Here is a 22,751-nt window from a genome sequence, read left to right as displayed (position 1 = left end):
CCAAGGCCCCATACCCTGTTTTCACCAAAAATAACCCAGAATGTTGTACATGATCAATTATAGATGAGTAATATAGCTACATTAATGTATTTCTATTGTAAATAGCAATCATGTTTATTTGGAAGAACTTCTTTGAGGTGACTTTGCGGGACTATTTGAAAGGCTCTTGGTTGGACTTTTTGAAGGGTTTGTGGCTAGAGTCTTCTCAGGAGTCTTGGCTGCAGGTTTCTCTGGAGTCTTGTCTGCTTTCTTAAAGAGAGTGTCCAAGGAAGTTTGGACAGATGTTCTCCAGATGAGTGATGCAGTGAACTTGTTCACTGGCGTGGTGTTGCATCGGATCAAGGGTTGCAAAGTCAAAACTGACATCATAAAATTGAAACAGGGTGTCAGTGTATAAACGTTGTAAGTGCAAAACGTTATTACGTGAAATGTTGTAAGTTAAGGACTGTCTGTAATTTAAAGAGTGAATTTGGGATTTTTTTTATCAGAGATTTTGCAGTTTTTAAATAGGGACCACCAGAATTCCAGCTAGTGATGCAGGTTGCAGGACCCAGGTAGATGAGCCTGCTCAGGGCTGGCACCTGGGATCCACTTGCGGCCAGGAGGACATGCTTTGGCAGTTCAAAGGAGACCACCACACTGAGAACATCTTCTGGGTGATAGCTGCCTAGATGGCACAGCGCTGGCACACTTGGCGGTAGTGCCACACAGAGGCCAACAATACAGCCACAGTCCACTGGTAGCTCGCCCAGAGGAGTAGATGCCTCTGCTGCAGCCGTGTAGTTGCCATCCAGGCCTGGCAGGCATGTAGCCTTGGGGCCATATGCTGTCACAGGTGGCAGGCAGCAGCCCCCACTGCGAGATTGCTGCAGTGGGTAGAGGGGGCAAGGGCCACTCCAGGTTAGGCCTGCTTCAGCAGTCCAGCTGCCACAAGTCATAGTGTGCCCAGATACCAAGCGGCCAGGCCTCAGAAGCTCTGGAGGGCAAGTAGTCCTGAGCTGCTCACCAGGGCAAGTTTTTATACTGCTGGGGATAGCACGGGTGCTGGTCCCAGGCACTAGCTTCCCCTGGCTGCAGATCTGGGAGGAGCTGGGCAGGGTTATTTTGCCCCAAATGTTACAACTTGCCCCATACCAAAGTGCTTGTCTGGGCACATGCACTGAGGCAAAAATCCCTAGCTCAAATTTCTGCTGGTCCTATTTGAGCTGCTGCAAGTGCCTGTGCCTGTGTGGATGCACCCAATGTTATCTAATTTTAAGAATCAGAATCTTTTAAACAAGTTTTAGAAAATGGAAAATTACAAGTTTTACAAGTATTCCAAGTTTAAACTCTTAAAACAAGTTTTAAACCATATAAGAATCAAGTGTTTTAAATATAAAAAACAGTTAAAGTTAACTGTGATGATGGAATTTTTTTCTATTAATATCAAAATATTAATAGAATAGTTTTTCTATTTCCATTACAATTATAAGGAGAGATAATCAGTCTTCCTACAGGTAAAGTAACTTTTACTTATTTTAAATTTAAAATTTTTCCATTTAAACCAGTTTGTGCAAAAATAATATTAATTTAAATCAGTGATCAAGCATCCTATCCTGATGAAGGGGCTCTTTTTTTTAAATACTGTTCTGTATTATAAACCTTTATAGTATCTTCAAGAGACCGGTGCAGTGCTTAAAATTAGGCTCTTAATTATCTTGATGAATCAGGGCCCAGATGCTATTCTGTTGTGTTCTAACACATTTTAAACCAAAACTGTAGTTACTCTCTATTTTTTTCTTTCTATGAGACTGTGTGATAATGTATTCCTTAGTATTTTTAGGTGAGAGATATAACTGAACTCATGACTACTTGCAGTCATTAGTGATCTTATAGTATTTTTACAAGAACAGAGCAGTTAACACAATCATCCCAATCACTTCTAACCTGGTTATAAACCAGATTATGTCTTAATATGTTCCCTTTGTGTCCTATGTAGCATAGCTGCAGTCTATCAAATGGTTGATTTGGTTCACCCAAGCTGGCTGCATTCTTATGGCAGTATGCTTCCTTTTGTAATTTGTAACATGCCTTGGGAGACTTCTGGGTAAAAGTCATTCTCTAAGTGTATTTTTGGTAGTAAAGAGTATAGTACCATCAAAGGTATATCTTTGTGCTCACTATCAGTGCTAGTTAGCCATTTTTTTATTTTAGCTGGAAGACATGTTATGCTTTATCATTTAAATGAAGAGAGCCAGAAATCTACCTAGACAAAAATATTTGAGAATGAGACTTAGGCCATGCACCAACATTCATTTCTACAATTTCAGAATTTCCACTGCTAGAAATGACCTGCCCCATCTCCCCTTCTTCTTGTGTCTTCCTAAAACCAGTGTTATCACAGTCTGGGAAAGTGTGGGGAGTAGAGGCTGCTTCAATCCTCCCATTCCTGGGGGGACAGAAGCAGTGGGGCAACTGCTATTTCTCATACCAGAGTCCCTAGTGTGTGAGAATTTGGCAGACAGCAGCTAGTGGCTGCTTCTCTCTTCCTCCCAGTCTATGGGAGGGGTGGTAATAGCTGTTTCTTGTGCCTTTTGCAGAACTGGGTTACCATGGTCATGGGAAGAGATGGGAACCTTTTCCGTGGCTTCACTCCTCTTGGTCCTTGGCAGGAATGTACATGCATTTGTTCTCCCAGGAGAACTCTTCCAGGAGTGAATTCTACAGAGTTGGAGTTAAATTATTTTTTTTCCTTACCTGCTACTTTTGGTCTGTAGAAATTAGTATGAATGTTTGTACGCTTATGGTTTCAGCTGGGACTGGTGATTATCCCGGTAGCAACATAGCACTTCCATGTGGTCATTATAATACGAACCAGTGAACGTACCTGTTTAGCTGTCCACATTTGATAAAAGGTTGTAAACTAAGCATTTACATTTTAAAAAGGATTCTGGGCTAGCTCTAGGAAATCCATATACCTCTTTTTTCAAACTGGACAGAGATAATCATGCTGGAACCATTGAACCCATTTTTATTTCTGAACTAATGAGTCAATCCGGTAATTTGCTATGCATAATAGCCATCATTTAATAGGTACAGAATCCAGTATTTTTAGTAATGAAGAAGAGTTTATTGTTTACAGTAAAATTGCCACAGTAAGTCAGAAGGGGTCCAGTCATCTTTCAGTTTCTCTGACATACAGCTTTTTCCCTTTATTTTCTGTGAAGACTGTTGTGTAATCTAATGGCTATAATACTTCAGTGCTTACATTTGATCATTTTTGTACAGTAGCAATTTTGTCTTTTAGAAAATGAGGGTGAATCCTGAGAAGACTTACCATGTGAAACAGGTGCTTAGTTCTATGACATCTAAAAAATTATTCTTGACAAGCATGACTAGTAGTAATTGTGGAAAAATTGAGCTTTTTATCTCTGTTAATTCAATAGATTTTTATAGGGGTGGATGCTTTTGCAAAATATCAGGGCTCACAGAAAGCCTGTAGTTTGTCTGCCATCCCCTAATCTGACCCACTACATAATCTTTTTTTTAAATAACTGGAAATATAATCAGAATGTGTTTCTTAGTTAATAGGCAGATCTCCCGAGGTACACTACCTACACTTTCTGGCTCTCAAAGGGGAAGAGATGTCTAAATATAGACTAGCTAGTAAAGAATACCATTGTTCTGCTACAAAAAAAATCACATTTTTCCTAGAAAAGCAGACCCCTGACATATGACTTGCTGGGCTAGTGTCTGCTTTCAGATAAACTGATATAAATCCAGACCAACTTCATTGACTTCATCTTGTGTAATGGAGAATTTAGACCTTTGAGTTCATAAGGCAAATTACAGTCCACAGATCAGGATGGTGAAAATTTGTTCTGGAGTGATCCAAGAATCAAGAAATTCCAGTATCAGAGATTTTGCAGTTTTTAAATTAAAGTATTATATAGACATAACATTAATTATTATTTATATACTACAATGCAGGAAGTACACATCTCTCACTATAATGCATATATGTGCCAGGCCAGGAGTCTAATCTCTGCTCCAAAATGCTTGAGACCCTTACAAATCTGGAGAGGGCAACGTATAAGGACAGCAGAGAACAATATTAGAGCAAGGTGGCTATTGATTTGTCCTTACAACTGAGCCACCTAATAGAACAGCTGGTACTTCAGGATCTTATTATAGGAGGAAAAGGAGAGCACCTGACTTTCATTATTGATCACTTTGGGTTAAGCATAATTAGGAAATTAGAAGGAAGCAAAAAACTTCTTAAATATGATATATATTGCTAATGGGTTTAGGTATTATAAATTCTATGTTTAATGTGAAACAGTAAGAAATAATATTGGAGAATTTGGAATTCAGAATTATATTTATTACATTTACTATTTCAAGCATAATTTTAAACCCATCAGCAAGTTTCCAGGGTAGGAGCTGAATCCTGAGACCCAGTAATGCAGATCTAGACAATCTGAAGGAACTTTATAGCAGTCAAACTCTTCCTTTTTTCTCTCTCTTTTTTTCTTGTGCTGGTTGGCAATTTGTTTTTTTTCCCCAAAAGATATGAAAAAGACTAAAGTGAACGCTATGCCTGTTTCCTACAGTATTGTAGCCAATTGCTGAAATAGTTCCTCTTCATTAGATTTTTTTATCTGAATATCTGCTAATCAGCAACGGTTTTACTTCCATAACTGTCTTCAGTAATCAAGTTAAATATGACTTTGAGGAAATCTGGCAGTTATAAGCTTTGGCTACTTTCAGTATGATCCATACTACCATTTGGGTATGTTATCTATACCACCTCAATCATTTAGCTCCAGTATGCTGATGATTGCTGGAAGCAGGCCTTCAGGTAATCATTGATGTCTTTACTGAGACCTACAAGAAAATGGGACTGAGGTTTAATATTCAGACTAAGGTCCTTCATGAACAAGCTGTTAATAAGCAGTCACCAGTTGTGGTAATTCAGTTTCACGCTGAGACTCTGGAGAACGTTGGGTATTTCCCATACCTTGGAAGCCATCTCTTGCAGAAGGGTGACATCAATGAAGAAATTCAACCTCACCTTAACAGTGCATGTGCAGCCTTCAGACACCTGAGGAAATGGATGTTCAAAGATCGCCAAATCAGATCTAAAATGAAGCTCATGGTTTATTGAGCTGTCATGATCCCTACCTTACTGTATGGAGCTGAGATGTGAGAAGTACCATCAATGCTGCCTTTGAATCTTGTGGGAAGACAGATGCACCAACATTACCATCCTTTTGCAAGCAACCACCACGAGTATCAAGACAATGATCATCCAACATCAACTTAGCTGGACTGGCTATGTCATCCAGATGTCCAGCTCCAGACTCCTAAAGCAAGTTTTATTCTCTCAGCTTAGTCAAGGCATACACTCTAGAGGAGGGCAGAGAAAGCACTTTGAGGCCATTTTGAAAAAATGAAGCATCAGCATCAGCTCATGGGAGACTATCACCCAGGACTGCCCCAAATGGAGGAAGACTCTGCTGCAAGGATCTCAGTACTTGAAACCTTATGGTGGCAATAGGAGAAGGAAAAGTGTGAGCAGCAGAAACAGTATGTTGAAGACTGAATCAAGACTCTAGAGCCACTTACACTGCATGGAAACATGTGCCTGAGTTGAAGCAGTGTCTGCCAATCCCAGATTGGCCTTATTAGTCGTCTTCATACCCACACATAAAACAATCATGGAAGACAATCATCCTCAACTGCAAGGGATTGCCAGTATATATACCACATCTGGGATATTTGAAATGGTGGTAAGTGCTCAGAATATCTGTTTTTCCTGTGCTGTGTTAGATTCTGCCTGGGATAAAGGGCCTGAGTTTAGTGGTCTCAGGCAATGACATTTTGTAACGTGTCTTCTGATTTTACAGTGTCCCTCCAATTCATAGGAAGCGTTCAGGGCTCCCATTTTTAGATTGCAGCATGTCAGTGTAGACTTGTGAAATGATACAGTTAAAGAAAAATAGGGCTGGACAATACCTCAGGAGGTCATTTGGTCCTAATGCCTGCTCAAGGCTGAATTGTTCCTGTCTAAACCATCTCAGCCATCAAGTAAAAGCTGTACTTTTGTGCTTTCATACTTTAAATAAAAAGTGTGTGCCAGCAAAAGGAAGAATTTCTCTTACTGACTTCAGTGGAAAATTAAACCCAATCCTACAAATCCTCAGCTCCTATTGAATTTAAAGGAAACAGAAATGGGAAATACCTAATGCCCCATGAAGTTCTTGGCTGGAAAAAACACCAAGATGGTATAATACATGAATGCACTGCAGCTCTCAAGTGAAGGAATCTTTTTTTTATTACTGTTTTTGTTCAGACCCCTCTGCACATTTAGTATTTATGAGCAAATTTTCAGTTATTGTAAGTATGTAAGAATAGGAGAGATAGGAGCTGAGGATAGCCTCCTGAGGATAGTGTGCAGCTTGGATGAGTGAACAAGAATGAATGGTGAGAAACTTGGAAAGGATTAATAAAGAAGAAATTAAGGAGGACCCTAAATAGTAGGAAGGAAACATTCTGGACAGCTGAAGTAGTCAGATAGCTGGGTGGTTATGGTGTCCTGGTTTGGTTCTGTAATTCATTTTCCTGATTCCCTTTGAAATTGTTTGTTACTGGGCGTGTCTACATGAGATGCTTACCGTGCATTAGCCTAATAACACTGTGCAGAAGCATAGTGGTTAAAAACTGTGCTAATAGCCTGCTGAGCAGTGTTATTAGGCTAATGTGCAGTAAGCATCACAAAATAACCTTGTGTTGGTGCTACTGTGCAGTAATTCTAGTTACTGCACATTTAGTTAATACTTTATTAAGCAAACTAAACTAAACTATTAAGCAAAGTAAATTAAATATGCAGTATCTAAAGTGCATTAATGAACATGTAGATGCACTACTGTGACTTAAAACTGCCTTTCACAATTTATTGTTCTGTCTTTCCTCTCCAGCTTTCTCTCCTGGTTGCAGAAAACTACATCTCTTTTCCACATGTGTTCAATGCTCTTTGGGAAACTGATGCTGATTTCTGCATATTATAAGAGAAATCTGGCTCCGTAATATTATTGGATTAAAACAATTGGGTTTTTTTAGTTATTACCTTTCCATTGCACATGCCCCTCACTCTATTTTGGAGGCATAGTACCATCAGTGAGTGCATCTATACATAGAATTACAGTGAAGAAATAAACTGCAGTGCAGGTTGTGCCAGAGTCAGCTGCTCCTGGGCACAGCACCTCTATGTGTGCCTGGGACAGCACAGTTTTAACTGGAGTGGAACAGTCCTGGGCTGGCAGCAGTTTTGGGGTGTCAGCCCTGGGATCTGGATGGTGGCAGTGGGTGGCAGAGGACCTGGTTGGGGCATTTTAACACCCTTGTCCCCCAGCCAGCCCCTGTCATCATCTACACATGCCTTTTGGTGGAGTAACTGCCAACAGTACTATTTTATGGCAGAGTTAATTAATTTACTGCATCCTAATGATGGCACACATGTAAATGGTGATGCTTTACTGTGGAGCAAATCAGTCATCTCCTTAGTAAAGCACACAAGTTGATGCATCCAGTGAGAGCTTGAGCTAGGCAAACACCGCAAAAAATTTCATGAATATTTATTTAGCTGATTCATTTTCAAACAATTTTTTTTACTTCATTCTCTTCCATTTTCCTGAATATACTAGCATTGAGGTTCTCAGGCATTTCCATGTGTTTGAGTCCATTGCTGTTATGGATAGTAGGCTGACCTTAATTATGTCCCTGAAATACAATTGAGTTGTCATGAGATTAATAGAGAACAGGACCTAGCCCAGTTACTTTATGCCTGGTTCTTTAGTCCTGTGCATTGTGCAAGCATACTATGCACCCGTTGGGAGAGATTCTGCTCTTCGCTACGTGTGTGTAACTTCAAGAAGAATTTTTCCACTTGTATCAGGTTTATTCAGGTTTTATAAATACCAGCATCAGCAGCTACTCCAGATGCTTTGAAATGAGCTGCTGTGAGCCTTTAAAAAAAAAACATAGCCTGTACTCTTTCCAGAGAACAGCAGTCATTTATTCCCCTCTTAACCGGTTAATTGTTGTCAATGTTTGTGGCCAGCCAACTATAAATATTTTTGGTTTTGAAAGAAATTTAATCCTGACATTAAATCACACTATAATTGAGAGACTACCCCACTGAAGGCTGCAAATTATTTATTAGTGGCTGCCAAGTTCAATACAACTATTGTTCTGGGCTGTCTGCAGTTCTGGTGCAATATATAACGAGGAACTGTAAAACTGTCTAGAAGTTGGTTGGCTTTTCTGTTGTAAGACTTATTAAGTTTCATTCACAGCTGGTCTATGCCAGTTTGTTAGAACAAGTGAGAAAACACCGCTCTCATATTTATATACATTTTATGGAGTTCCCCAATAATAAATTCTTAGCTCTTTGCTGTAGGTTACTACTTGAGATTTCACAGCTTGAAAATATTACAATCAGTGTAGTGTTGTTGAGTTTTATTTTCTGGTCCTCCTCTCACAATTACCAATGTATGTTCTTGCATGAATGAAATATTCTACTTATATATTTAAAAACCAAATTCTGAAAATATCATTGGATTTTATTGCTTGGTAGATAATTTTTTATGGCCAAATCTAGAGCATAGAATTAAATTTTGTCAAGCAAACTATAGATAAATAAAGCAGAGTATTTCTAAATAATTAAAGTGTAAAGGCTAGCTCCCCGAGCTCATGCAAATTAACGCAGCTCTGTTTAAATTATTGGGACCATACCAATTTGTGCCAGCCTTCCCAGAGTAGAAAATCAAGCTGCAAATAAGATTTTCATCATTTGCCAAAGATAACCCAAACTGAGACCCATGCTTTCTGATGCTGAGCTGTCTATTTTAGGCACTGCTTTTATCATTAGAAAGGACTAACGTAATGACTTGTTTAATAAGCTCTTAGCTTCTGGTTATTCTGACTTCGTCTTATAAAAATGCAACTACCAGTATCCTCACAGACTTGATGAATCAGTTGCACATTACATCTCTTCTTAGAACATTACACATGCTGTCAAGATGATTTTGAACCTGTTATAAAAGATTACTGATTGCATTTTAAAGGTGCCACTGGATAGCCCGTGTATTTTATACAGTCCTTTTGAATTCTATATTCTAGAGCACTTGACCTGCGAAAGTCAGAGTATTTAGCTGCCGTGCCAGCTCCCAACATTTAGGCCCTGGTTGTTTCTGTAAGAGTGTAGGCATGCATTTGGGTCCATGTAGAAACAACAATTCCTGGAGGTCCCCTTCACCTTAGCGAAGCATACCTCCTCTTGGGCAGATCTAACATTTTGAAAAGGGGAGTGCAGAAGATGAAGTGCATCACCACATGTAACACAATACATATTTTTTCCAGTTAAAAAAATCCTAGAAGTTTTACTAATATGATGGGGGCCTATGGCTGTCTTATTTAGTTTCAGGTTGAAGCAAAAACAAACACAACTTCATTGGAATGAGATAAAAACAATCTTTAGGGTGGGGGAAAGGAGCTTTATTACCAGGGCAGTTAACAGACTGCAGAATTGTAGAACAAAGGATAACTTGATTGGTGGAACATCAAGATAATTGAAAAATAAGAGAGGATCATTAATACCTGTGGAATTAAGAGTTTAGAAGGGATCAGGTAAACAACACTGACCATGAAGTCAATTGACCCCTTCAGCACTGCTTGACTAGCAATGCTGCTTCCACTGTCAGGCAGTTAGCTTTAAACTTTGGGTGGAGAAGAAATCAAAGTGGGATGCAAGTGCACTAGTGTACCTCCTCTGGATCCACTCCCGTATCTCCTCCACCATTTACTGGGGGGACATCTTGTTCTTCATGGCTAGGATCCATGGATGCTACAGAAGAGCTGAGCGATGTCCTTCTTCCCATCCTGTTCCCTCAGTCACGTTTGCCTTTGAGGGTATAGTTACTGGGATCTGAAAAGTGAGGCTTTACTATTGTGCTTGGCTTTTGTGTGGGAAGTAGGATGGAAGGCATGGGAACATTTCTTATATCCAGCATGCTTTCTTCTTGCACATGCACATATACATGTAAAAAAATCCAGACACAACTAATATATCAAAGGAAAGTCTCATCTTTTCAGAATGTGCTTCTCTGAGACTTAAAGGCTCTGATCATAAAATCATAGAGAAACAGGGCTGGAAGTGACAACCAGAGGTCATGTAGTCCAACCCCCGGCCTGAGGTAGGATCATCTCTATCCAAGCCCTTCTGTACAAACCATAATCTAAACTCTGCATAAGAGTACTGTGAACCCTGACAAAACACAGACATCCTAACTTGCCACTGATAAACCGGGGGAATGGCAGCAGCCAATGTCCTGCTTCTAGGAAATGTTGTCAGTATATGCTCAAGAGATCCTGGGTAGACGGCCATTCCCCCTGCTACAGAGGAAGACAAACCCCCCCAACAGTCTGTACCAACCTGACCATCGGGTAAAATTCCTTCCTGACCCCAAAACAGCAATCGATCTGACCCTAAGTAAAGGGACAAGATCTTCTAGCCAGGAACCTCCCTGTGGCTCTGGTCCCAGCAGGAACATTGTCACACCCCACTCCAAGTCCCCAGCTTTGGCTATAGCTAACACCCTGACACACGTAGCAGAAAGTGTGTGTGTGTGCCGTGGGGGCAGGGGGGGAGGGGAGGGCAACTAACAAAGCCCAGAAGCATGGGAAATACCCACAGTAGAACATAGGCATGAAGGTAACATTTGTTCCATTATCACCAAGAGTTTTATGTATAGCTGTATTAACTTTGACACTATTTTATATTTTAACTGGCATATATGTTAGAAAAGAAAGAAAACCTCTAAAAGTCTGTCTTTATCATTCACTCCAAACTTCTAACTGACCAGTTAATAAATTACCAGACTTTTTATTATGTAGTCCCTGTGAGAATGACTCGGGTGGCTACCAGGTGAAATCCAAGTAGAATAATGTCAGTGGCATCAGAATTTGCTTTTTGACCTGCAGGAAGTACCTCTGGGACAAGAAGTCTTCATTATCTGTTCATCTTTCATATTCTTTGCTGAGATTTTATAAGGTATTTTGTATGACATTGGCTCTGCCCTTCCAGGATTTGGATTTGGATGTCAAACTATTTTTGTGCATGGCATTTCAGAGGAAGTTGTTGATGATTTCCAGTTTTGGGTGGATTTACACAAGTCATCTAGTGCTGACAGATTCTGTGGGTCAGATTCACAGCATTGCTACATTGAGTTCCATGCAGTTTCCCTGGATTTACCCCAGATGAAGTATATTTGTATCTTATCATTTTACATCCTAGTCTTTTTAAAGAGACTGATTTTTACAGATGAACAGCCACAAAGACCTATGCACTTGTATAAAAATTCACGTGTATTGGAATGTCTAATTTATTCCAGCAGTTACTGCACTTGGGGATGCAGAAGTGGAAATTCTGTCTGCCAGTGACATAACTGTGAGTTGCAGATACAATTACTATGATTGTGTTTGCATGCATACTTTAGTTGTACAAATATGGGTGCATTATTGTGTGTATATGCAGCTTAAAATTCTGGGTGATGGAAGTTTTTGCCTTCTAGTACAAAAACTTTAATGTTTGCTTCATATTCGTTTTTCCAGGAGCTCCCCACACTGATACAGTGAAATGACTAATATTGGATATTTATGCACTTTTAAATATTTTTCTTTGCAGAGCAGCCAGGAGATAGGAAAAGCTTCTTTTAAAGTTGTCTGATTTTTTAACCATGCTCTGTGTCATCAATATTTGAATCAGTGTTTTTAAACGGTTCCTGGCAAAATACAATATGACTGACACTTTTGCATAAAAATATTAGAAGTTGCTTCATATACAGCGCACTACTAAATGCCATGATAAAATTTAATAAAAAGGGCAAAGAAAAATAAAGCAGCTTTATATAGTAATATAACATATACCCCACTGGAAAACATGTTGTAGAATAACAATATGAGGAAAAGAATTAACACACCTTGCAAAAAAGATTATAAATGCAAAATCTAATTAGTGTAGGGTAGATTTCGGACATAAAATTCAGAAGTACATTATGGAAGAACATGGTTTCATTTTTCATATTCTAAAATTATTTTGATATTAGAGTGAAGTAGTTCTTACTGTATGACTCAACCAGTGAAAATGTGAACTGTCCATTTACCCGAGAAGTGTAATAGCTTTTGCCTAAAAGTAAAATATAATTAATTATTTTCCTTGTCAACAACATTAGAACACAGAACAGATTTTGCCAACTATATTTTTCATTATTTTGAATATTATTAATATGTAAGCTTTCCTTTACATGTGTATTTCCATCTGAACATTTTGACTGTGTATTATCTTGTTCATTTAATCAGAGAAACTGAGCTGTATATACTCAAAACAAAAAGGTCAGTGCTGATGAGAAGTACTACCTTCGTTTATACTGGGAAGAGATTTAGAGCTTCACAAGTATTTGGCAGAAGTGAAGACAAGTTGGATATTATCCACAATCTTTTTTAAAAAATAAGGATAATTAGCCACTGGAACAATTTGCCATGGAGTGTGGTATTTCAGTAGCGCCCATAAGCCTTGATTATGTCAACTCCACATTAAGCCTCAACTCTGTATAAATGGGCTTTGATCCAGCTGAGGCTTCTTGGATATACAATAATACTGCATGCTTTAGAAGGTTGTTTACTTTATGAAATGAATCATGAAATCAGGACTGCTTTACTTCATCCACAAAGTTAGGGGCCTTGATGAAGGATTCACTAAGTAAAATTTTGTTGTGTGTTATACCACAGGAGAAGCTGGTAATCACAATGGACCCTTTTGACACAAAAATGTTTGGGATGGATTTTTATTTACACTGAAGTTCTTTTATTGATGCTTTTGTATGTTGAAGGGGACTTCAAGTGGCATAAATGTAAAGTGGTTTAAAGGGTCTTAGCATAAATGACAAGCATGATATCATACCAAAAAAATCTGGACTAACTCCATTAAAGTCTGTGAAAGTATATGTCCATTGTAAAATCATTACAATGGATCATTTACAATGAATCAAGCTCATTGTCACTAGGAATAAGATCTTTTCTGAGATGTGGAAAATACTTTGTCATTAGGCTTGACAGAATTGTGGGTGCGTCTACACATGTTGCTATGGTGATGTCACTGCCCCGTGATTTAGTACTGCCTTTTGGTAGTAAATCGTGGTGCAGTAACAGCCCGTACTCTGCCGTACACATGGCACACGGTTATTTTTAGCAGCTACTTCGCCATAGTGGCACGCTATACTGGTGGAGCATGTCACTACAGCAAAGTAGCTGCTGGTCATGTGTAGACGCCCATGGATGCTACATTGCGGTAGCGTGTTGCTACAGCAACATAATGTCATCTGTAGATGCAACCTGTATTGTCCTCTGAAGGCATTACTAGTCCTGTGGTGCTGACACCCTCTTCTCAGTATTACATGAAAGTGTCCTCAAAGTTACATGTACAGCTGTTGCAACTTACTAGTAGTCTCAACATGACATGCAGGGCAATATTTTATTCTTAACAGACGGCATTGGGATGTGACTATATAACAGAGTGCTGATTTCAGTTGATTATGTTTAGTGGTTATGAAAGTGGGAGCATAAACATATGTCTACATTGAGTACTATGCATATTTCATAGCTTTCAACTGTGACACCATCACTGACATGATTGTATTCTTGTAGAACACACCATGCACTTGCTATGGTTTTGCTTGGTGCACTGTCCATCCCAAAGTACTATGCGGCTAGTAATACTGGTGACATTAAAGGGTTTCCCTGAAAATATCACAAAGATGACAAACGAACACCTTGGCAACAGCTTTTTGGGGGGTATTCTCTTCAGAGTAGCATGATCCTGTTCCACCTCCTCATCCAGGGCTCACATGTGCAAGAGCATCAGCACAAAGGGGTCCCTTACAACAGAAATCAAAGCACAGTGTTTTTCACAGACTAGTGTGCATTGATTCTGAGGTCCTATGTACTGATTGAATGTACACTACTCTGTGAAAAACACTGTGCTTTGGTTTCTTCAATGTAAAGGACCCCTTTTGGGGATTGATTTAGTAAAAGAAAACTTCCTGTTCCTCTAAAAATGGCCCCTATCTGAAATTTTGTATCTGGAAATTTCTAAAACCTTGGAGTTCAAAATCATCTCTAAGTGCAGTTGAACAAGGAAATGATAACACCTTTCATCCAAGACCTAAACAGTGATGTGTACAACAAGCTCCAGCATGGCCAGAAAAAAAATCTACAAGGCAGGAAGCCAGTGTCAGGACTGTCAAATTAGGTAATGTTCAAAAATAACAAGTTGATTCCTCTCTCAAGGCCAGCTTTTCTTAAACTTAACAGCCTTAATGTCAAGTTCTCAATATACAATAAAATGAACAAAAGGGCAATTTAAAGAAAATATGCATGCATTGCACTGCTATGTAGAAGTATATTGCAGTAGGGTTTTGTCCTTTCTCTTTAGGCTAGCTTACAATCTTGCCTTCTGTAGTTATTTTTAGAATGGACTACAGCACTGGTCTAAACACAGTCCTGGAATTTTCTTGCACTGTTGTGTTTTCTGGGATGCCTTTTTTAGTATAGCTGGTTATTTATCCTATGGCTGTGATCCCAGTGGCTATGGTAAGCAAAGGATGCATTATGTATACATAACGTAGTATGTATAGTTAATATATGATACATATATTATGTTCTATAAAATTATTCATATACTACATTATGTACAGAGCTATTGTGCATACACTTAAGATGCTGCTTTTATAAAGGAAAAAGCTTTAACAAAATTAAAAGGCCACATGCAGATTTGTAAGATAGATTCTTGGTTCTTATTTCATTGTTCAGAAAAAAATCATGGGATGAAAAAAAATATGAAAAGTAAAACTGCTAAGTATGTAGAATGGATATCCTTTGTTTTAATGTACATTCACCCTATGGAAATAAGTTCAAGGGTTTTTCCGACTGATATTTTGTATTTTTAAGAATACAAGCTTTTATTCTGAATAAAATGAAATGTATAGACTTTCTGTTTGCAGAAGTAACTGTGACAATGTAAAGTGATTCCAGTACTCTTTCCTGCCATGGCAGGGGGTCGGACTAGATGATCTTCTCAGGTCCCTTCCGACTCTAGAAACTCTGAAACTATGAAACTATGGTCATCTAGTGGTGCTTGCTATATAACAACTTGACACAGTAGCATTAGAAAGTGAGATTTTTCCTCTGTTCTCTTAAAGCGATATAACCAGCAAAGACAAATTGGGTCATCGTATTAAATTGCTTTAATTGTTAATAGTATAACAATTAGAATAGTAAATTATAATAGTAGAAACATTCAAACAGTGTACCTGCCCAATTGAAATGTCTGCATGTTGTGGTAGAAGATAACAATTCCAAACAACAGAATAACATTTACTTCTGTTTACACGACACAGTAACTCAAAAGAAATTACTGGAGTAGTTCAGGGTTTATAAAAGTACAACTGAATACAAAATTGGGCTAGACTGTAGTTAGCTTGGAGCAACTGGATGTAGGAGGTGGACAAAATGATCCTTTGCCTCTTTGGACACTGACAGATGTGCAGGACCCTACTGTAACTCGTGGCGCTTTACATAAATTGCCATGAGGTAGAGCACCCCACCCTGACCCAACAGATGTTCGCCAGTTGGGTGGTGGGGGGAGGAGGGGAGATTGAGTCTGCCATCGGGAGCCTGAGGAGCTTGCCTGCAGGCAAGGAGTCACCCCTCTCCCCAAGCCTGCCTTCCCCTGCAGCTCTGGGTCTGTCAGCAGGAGGAGAGGGGGAAAGGGGAGGAGAAGCGAGCTGCTAGCTGGGGTTTGCCTGAGCCGAGTGTGGCCTGAGCTGGACGGGAGGGGGCAGGGGGGCTTCAAAGTGGTGGGCACCAATCCACCTGAGCCCCTCCAGCCCAGGCTAGGCAAACCCCAGGTGGCATCTCACTTCTCTTCCTTCCTCCTTCCTCCCTTCTTGCTGACAGCCCTGGGGGTGGGGCTTGACTGCATCAGCGTAGCCCTGATTGTGAGACAAATTAACCGTAGGATACAGAAAGTTTCCTAAGGTGCTCTAAAGTGGAGCACCTTCATCTGATACTTCATTTGAGGAGGGTTAATTTTATGTGTGATCAGCCACTTTAAAAGCACTGCAGCCATTTACATGTGTCATGGTATGGCTGCAGAGCACTTTCAGGGGGCTGATCATGCAAAAATCATAACTGTCTCTGAAACAATGTAATGTGCAAGCACTGCCCCTGTGTAAATAGTAAAATGTCAAAGTTTATAAATGATACAAAATGATTCCAGATAGTCAAATCCAAAGCTGATGGTGACGATTTACAGAAAGATCTCATAGAACGGAGTGAGTGGGCAATAAATTGGCAGATTAAATTCATCAGTGATAACAGTGAAATAACATACATGGGGAAAAAATAACCCAACTATACATGCACAATAATGGGCTCTGTATTAGTCATTATCACTCAACAAGAGATCTTGAAGTCATTATGAATAATTCTCTAAAATCTTTGACTCAATGTATAAGCAGTGGTTAAAAAGGGAAAAAGAATGTTAGAAATCGTTAGCAAAGGAATTGAAAGAAAAGGGAAAACACAAAGCCATGGTTCATCCACATTTTGAATACTGTGCCAATTCTGGTCACCCGATTTTAAAAAGGATATACTACTAGTCTCTCTTCTTAAGGTAATGAAGACATGGATGAAGGTGGCCAGATCTGAATGTGAAACCAGTTGTTGTAGATGTCTCTCCAGATGACACTAGTGAAAGTTGGTCCTAGCCACTGCTGCCACCTGGAGACCCAGGGGCAGCAGAAGATCCAGGAATATCTCAATACTGTGAGCCTGAGGGAGGCTGACTATTAACAATAGGTGTCCCAATTCCCATCAAGTCATATGGACTGCCTACCACAGTCACATTTATAATTTGTTTTTCTCTCTTCTGTAAGTCACATTAAGCCTTTGTCTGGCAGTGCGGCATATACATCTAATAAACTTCTGGAACATATTCTACAGCATGTTGTGGAGGCCAATAGTATAACTGGGATACTGGGCTAAATGAGGCACTGGTATGACTCAACATGACAATTCTTATGTTCTTACATTCTTATCAGTGACTGCAATGAGTGCTCCAGCCCAACCACTTAAGCAGTGTTAGGGTGAAGTTACACATGACACTCAGGCCATACTAAGAGCACTTAAAATACAGCATCTTCACATTTAGTCATGTTAACTGATGCTAAGTGCCATCTGAGTATCTCGAAGTTATGCCACCTCAGATGAGGGTTAACTCTGGGCTGTGCTACCTAGCTTGTATTAGGGTAACTTCATCTGCTCCATGGAGATAAAATGAGCAATCTGCAGTCCTCCAGAATCCTAAAATGCACTGCTTCCAGCCCTCAACCTCACCCTCTCCACCCCGAGCAGGGATGAAGGCCAGATGTCGTGGCTTCTAGCCACTCCACTGCTCACCACACCTCTAGTGGCAAGTCAGAACTGTGCAGGCCAGAAGCAGTATTCATTCTTAATGTGCAGCTGTTCATAGCTAGGGATCCCCATAAATCTCACTGGAAGTTCCCCCTGCAGCAGCTCCTTTAATATTTTTCATTTTGCTGCTTGCCTGCTGTCTCCTGCTCCAGATTGGTGGAGGGGCCCCACTGGCTGGGCTGTTTGCCACTAATTGCCAGGGAAGTGAAAACTGCGGCATATTTAAAACTGCAGTTCTCACTTCCCTGGTGATCAGTGGCAAACAGCCTGGCTTGCGGGACCCCTCTGCCAATCAGGGGTGAGGGGGGAATGTAAGCAGCAAAATAAAAACTATTAAAGGAGCCACTGTTGGGTGGCTCTTGTGGCATGATTTACTGAGATCCCTACTCATAGTGCATCCTAGCTTCAGTACTGCTTAACATTCCACAGATTTTAGTATTTCACCCTTAGGTTTCTAATTAAAACCTATTATCATTAAGTATCATTCTGCGTGAATCTTTTTCATGAATGACCAAAGAAGTGAAAATGTTTGCTTTTATATCACTTGTGTTTTAAATTGGAGATTTTAATATATACTGCAGTTTAAGCTATGACACTAAACTATAAAGGGTCTTGCCCTACTTCTTTTTTTAAAAATGTAGCTTGTGACATCTTCATGACACAGTTTAGGTTTTTGTTGTTGTACTGTTTTTGTTGTTGTCTGTATTTGTACAGTGCTTTGCACTGTCCCTTGTGACTGCTAAAAGAAAAATAATGACAATAATAATGATAATATCTGGTAAATGTTGATACGCGCATTTAGGGAAATTATATAAAAGCATGATTCAAATTTTTGGTAGATTTGAGTGTATGGAATTAAGAAAATATAGGAATTCCAATGCATTAAAAACGTTCTTTCTTTCTATAACAATTATCTTGCCACTTTCAGGAAAGGTTTTCTACTTGTCAGAACAAGATTGATCTGGAGAGGCTTTTTTCAAGAATCCAACTCTGAAGAGCAGGATTACTTTAATCACATAGAGGACTAAACATAATCCTGTACTCAAACTTTAAACTTGATTGTGCTTTTGAGCTCTGTTTGCATGATGGATCTTTTCCAACTTTGGTTTCCTTAGTAAAATTGCGGAGGTTTGTTCAATAGTAACTCCTGAAATGGACAAATATTAACTTAATTTCCTGAAAATACTTTGCTGTTGTTCAGTTACAATGTGGAGATGCTCAAGGCACTTTCAGGCCAATCATCTGTTACCTGAATAACAAAGGAAATCAATGTTGTTTCCTACTGTGGGTGGCAGTGGTCACAAAATTCACCATTCTGAAGGCAATACCTGTGTTTTTCCTCTCAGCATTTTGGAAGGACTGAAGCCAACATTCGGAAGCTTCAGTGAGTTGCTTTCTTTCATGCAGAGTTGGGACATTTCTTAGGGCTGAATCTTGATTGTAAAAAAGATCCCTTCTGTACCTGGGACTTTTTAACGAAGGGCACACATTTAGTACTTCCCAGCAGTGAGGATTTTATCCCAATGCAGTCTATCTGGGATTCTTTCGGAGCAGCTTGTCTGCTTGCCGTTTTCTATTTGCCGCCTCCTCCTCTGTCATCTTATGATGCAGTATCCTTCCCACATGCTCAGTGCATTCAGGACATCTAGTACTTTGCTTAAGGGAACAGCTGCTTAATTCATCAGGAAAGGAAACATATTTAGCGATAAATGTAGAGGGCCGGAAGTCAGGAGATCTGGGTTCTCTTCCTCATAAATCCATCTCTCCATTCTGCAATGATGCCATTGAAAGAAGAAAGGATTCTTTAAGCAGTCAGGTTCGCACTATTATTGTTAACTGGAAATGCAACCCTAAAACACACAAGCTTTATAGTTAGCACCTCTCCATGACCTGAAAATACCTTCTAAAAGTTTAATTATTATATATTTATCCCAATACACTTTTAAATTAATGCTTTCAATTGCTTTAGGGAATACAGCAAAGTTGCAAGCCAGCACTAAAGTTTTAAAGCAATTTGAAAAATAAAATCAATGTACCAAAAAGAAAATATCAGAAGAGCCTCAAAGCACTTTAAAAAAATAAATTTATGTTCTCTTGCAGAAAAAATATTTAAAGCATTTGTTTTATTGAAAATTATATGTTTATGTTTGTCATCATGTTATTTTGACTAGAACATTATTCTGTGTGCATTGTTTACAGATAGCTCTACCTGAGCCAAATTCCTTGACCAAGTTTGAAATTTAATTGAAAACATTTATGGATTCCATCCAGGAATCAGTCTGCATATGTCAATAGGAGATTTCAAGGGAGTTGTCTATGGAAGGAGAAAAAGTTCATTAGGTCCTGAGTCTATAAATATTTCACATTGGCAGTGTGCTGTGGCTGTGAAAGTCCTATGAGAGGAAGAGTTAGCTTGCTAGCCTAGGACTCTGACTAAAATCTGTGCTCTGCCACAATTTTCTTTTGTTACTTTGGTCAAGTGAGGTAGATAATGACTACTGAATACAAAAAGTATAAATGTAATTGAGATCAAAGACACTGTCCTCACTGGCTGCAGCTACACAAGATGCTGACTGCACAGTCGTTATTGCGCAGTCATTCAGTACTTGCACATACAAGTGCTAAATGACTGCACAGTAACTCTGGTTACTGCTCAGTAGTGTCACCAAATGGCTTTTAGGTGGCACTGACTGCAAAGTAGCTCAGTACTACTGAACAATAGCATCATGTCATGCTTTGTGTTATGCAACACTACTGCACAGTCAGTGTCTCTTGTAGATGCAGCCACTGGCCAACAAAGTCTTGTTTGCTCACTTGTTAAATAGTCTTGTTCTTCTTGTTTATTCTCCTTCTGGAGCCATGAGTCATGACTATTCAGTGGCGCAATCGGTGGGGAGGAGGGCACATGTCCACTCCATGACCTGGCTGTAAGGGGATTTTGCTGGGGAAAAAAGAAATGTGAGTTCAAATATCATTGGGCTGTAGCTGTGGCTGAAAGGCCTCTTCATTTTAAATAGTTGCTAGTTGTTCTTCAACTAAGGATTTGAATGCTTATCCAGAATGTATGTGCTTCCTAGACCAGGATTACAATAGATCACAAATGGAGTTAGACATCTTAGGCTAGCATTTCTGAGTGTATTCAGCATGCTAAAATAGAGGCACCAAAGGAATCTATAGCAGAGGTGTAACTTGAGGGGCAACTTGACCCTCTGGGCAGTGGTGATGAAATAGACAGCAGTGAAGCTATTTTTGTGCCTCCCTCCCAAAAATGGCACCTGGAGTATTGCCCCAGGCATCTTCCTCAGTTATAATGTTGATCTAGAAGCCCTAGTGGATAGATTAAGATTTATTTAGTGATATAGGCACCTAAAAGCCTTGTAAGGCTACTTAGATGCCTTAGAGGTGGATTAGGATCTGGTCTTAAAATGCAGTATTGGTTAATTAATAATTAAAAATGCTCTGCTGGTTTCAGTAAGTTACATGATCATCAGATATGTTCATAACATATCAAAGATAAGTCTACCATTTTTCATTTCAACACAAAATGCTGATGACAAAGTAAGTGGAGAAGAATTGGCCAGCTATCAAATCCAATTAGCAGTATAGAGAACCTGTTAGGTAACATATTGTGGCTGTTATTACCGGCCGTAACAATCCAAGCATGTTACACACAGCAAGATATACTCTTGTTAATTATACCACTCTAGATGGGAGCTTGTCTTAGCCAACATTCCCAAATTGTGAGATGTAGGATATTTACTGGTAGCAAGCCAGGAAGCCATATGATGGAGATTCTCTTTGTTTCCAGCTAAGAGAAACAACAGAGGGAAGAAGAAAAATAAATGAAGAATACAAGTGAGCACTTCACCCTCTCCATGCACCCACCATCTTATGTTAAAGATACAGACATACTTTCCTAACATTACTTTTTCCTTGCTGTAATAGCCACAGGAATATTATAAAATCACTTACAGGATCATAGGAGTGTCCAGAGAGAATCTGTCTGTTAAAATGTAGCCTGGGGTATGAAACTATTTGAGAAATGGTGGTGTAATGGAGGAACTCTGAGTCTGACTAGCCCACACAGATTCCCTAGCTCACAGCTAAATTAATGGTTTCTTTTTAACCTTCCTTCTCTGCTGCTTAACTCTTGAGTTTTGCAGCCCACACTCACTCTATAACCTGTGGCTCCTGTAATCATCATATGGGTGTTGGGAAATGTTAACTATAACTTACATGTCTATTAGTTCACTGTGGGGTTGTTGCACCTTGAGGACTCACAGTATAAAGTCAAGAAGTGGAAGAAAGTTCAAATTCATAGGTGACAGTGAGTTATTCTAACACAGTGGGCATATCTACATGTGCCCTGGATTGCACAGTTGTTACTGTGCGGCCATTTAGTACTTACTGAAGCAAGTACAGCTTAAGCAAGTATTAAAGGACTGCAGTAACAGACATTACTGCACAGTCCTGATGTCGCATGTGTCATTTCCAACGCTACTGCATTGAACCAGATCTTAAAATCTATTTTATCCCTCAACTACAAGTAGAAAATAGGTTTCTGAAATGTCTTACTGATTTATTTGAGGAGATGCTCTTAGGCTATCTGAAATACCTGTTTCTCCTACCACTCGTTCTCCCCATCTTTTAATTTAATTTTGGAAATGTAAAGGTAAATATCCTCCTTGATATCTATAATGGTACAATATGAATGGCCTGTGTGTATCTGTATAGTTTAAAAAAATAATTAATTCTTGTATTTCCATTTGTCATTTCCATTTGGCATTGACTTACATTTTTTCTTTTCTGTAGAAAAACAACATTGTTTCTTTAAATAGGTTGCCACTCAGTATCAGAGCCATTGTAGAAAAATGTGTATTCAGATTGTCAGAGTGAATAATCTGCAGTGGGCATATGGTTTATAAGGTGAAGAATGTGCAACATTATTAATTGAATATCAGTTCTAATTAATTCTAATTCTAATTAAAACTAACAGATTTGCCAGTGAACAATCCAGCAGATCTTTGCAAGAATAGTGATTGATGGCCTGTTGTCACTATGAACATTCTGCTCTGTTTTATTATTTCATAAATTATAGGATGCTTTGTGTGAGTTTATAACTTAAGTATTTGCAACTAAATGTACACATTTTAGTGGGGTGGGATGGGGGGGGGGGGGGG

The sequence above is a fragment of the Gavialis gangeticus genome, unplaced genomic scaffold (genome assembly GCF_001723915.1).
Source record: "Gavialis gangeticus isolate Ggan-Ray unplaced genomic scaffold, GavGan_comp1, whole genome shotgun sequence".
In the NCBI taxonomy this organism is placed as follows: Eukaryota; Metazoa; Chordata; order Crocodylia; family Gavialidae; genus Gavialis; species Gavialis gangeticus.
The sequence above is the reverse complement of the archived record's forward strand: the minus strand, read 5'-3'. Positions refer to the sequence as shown.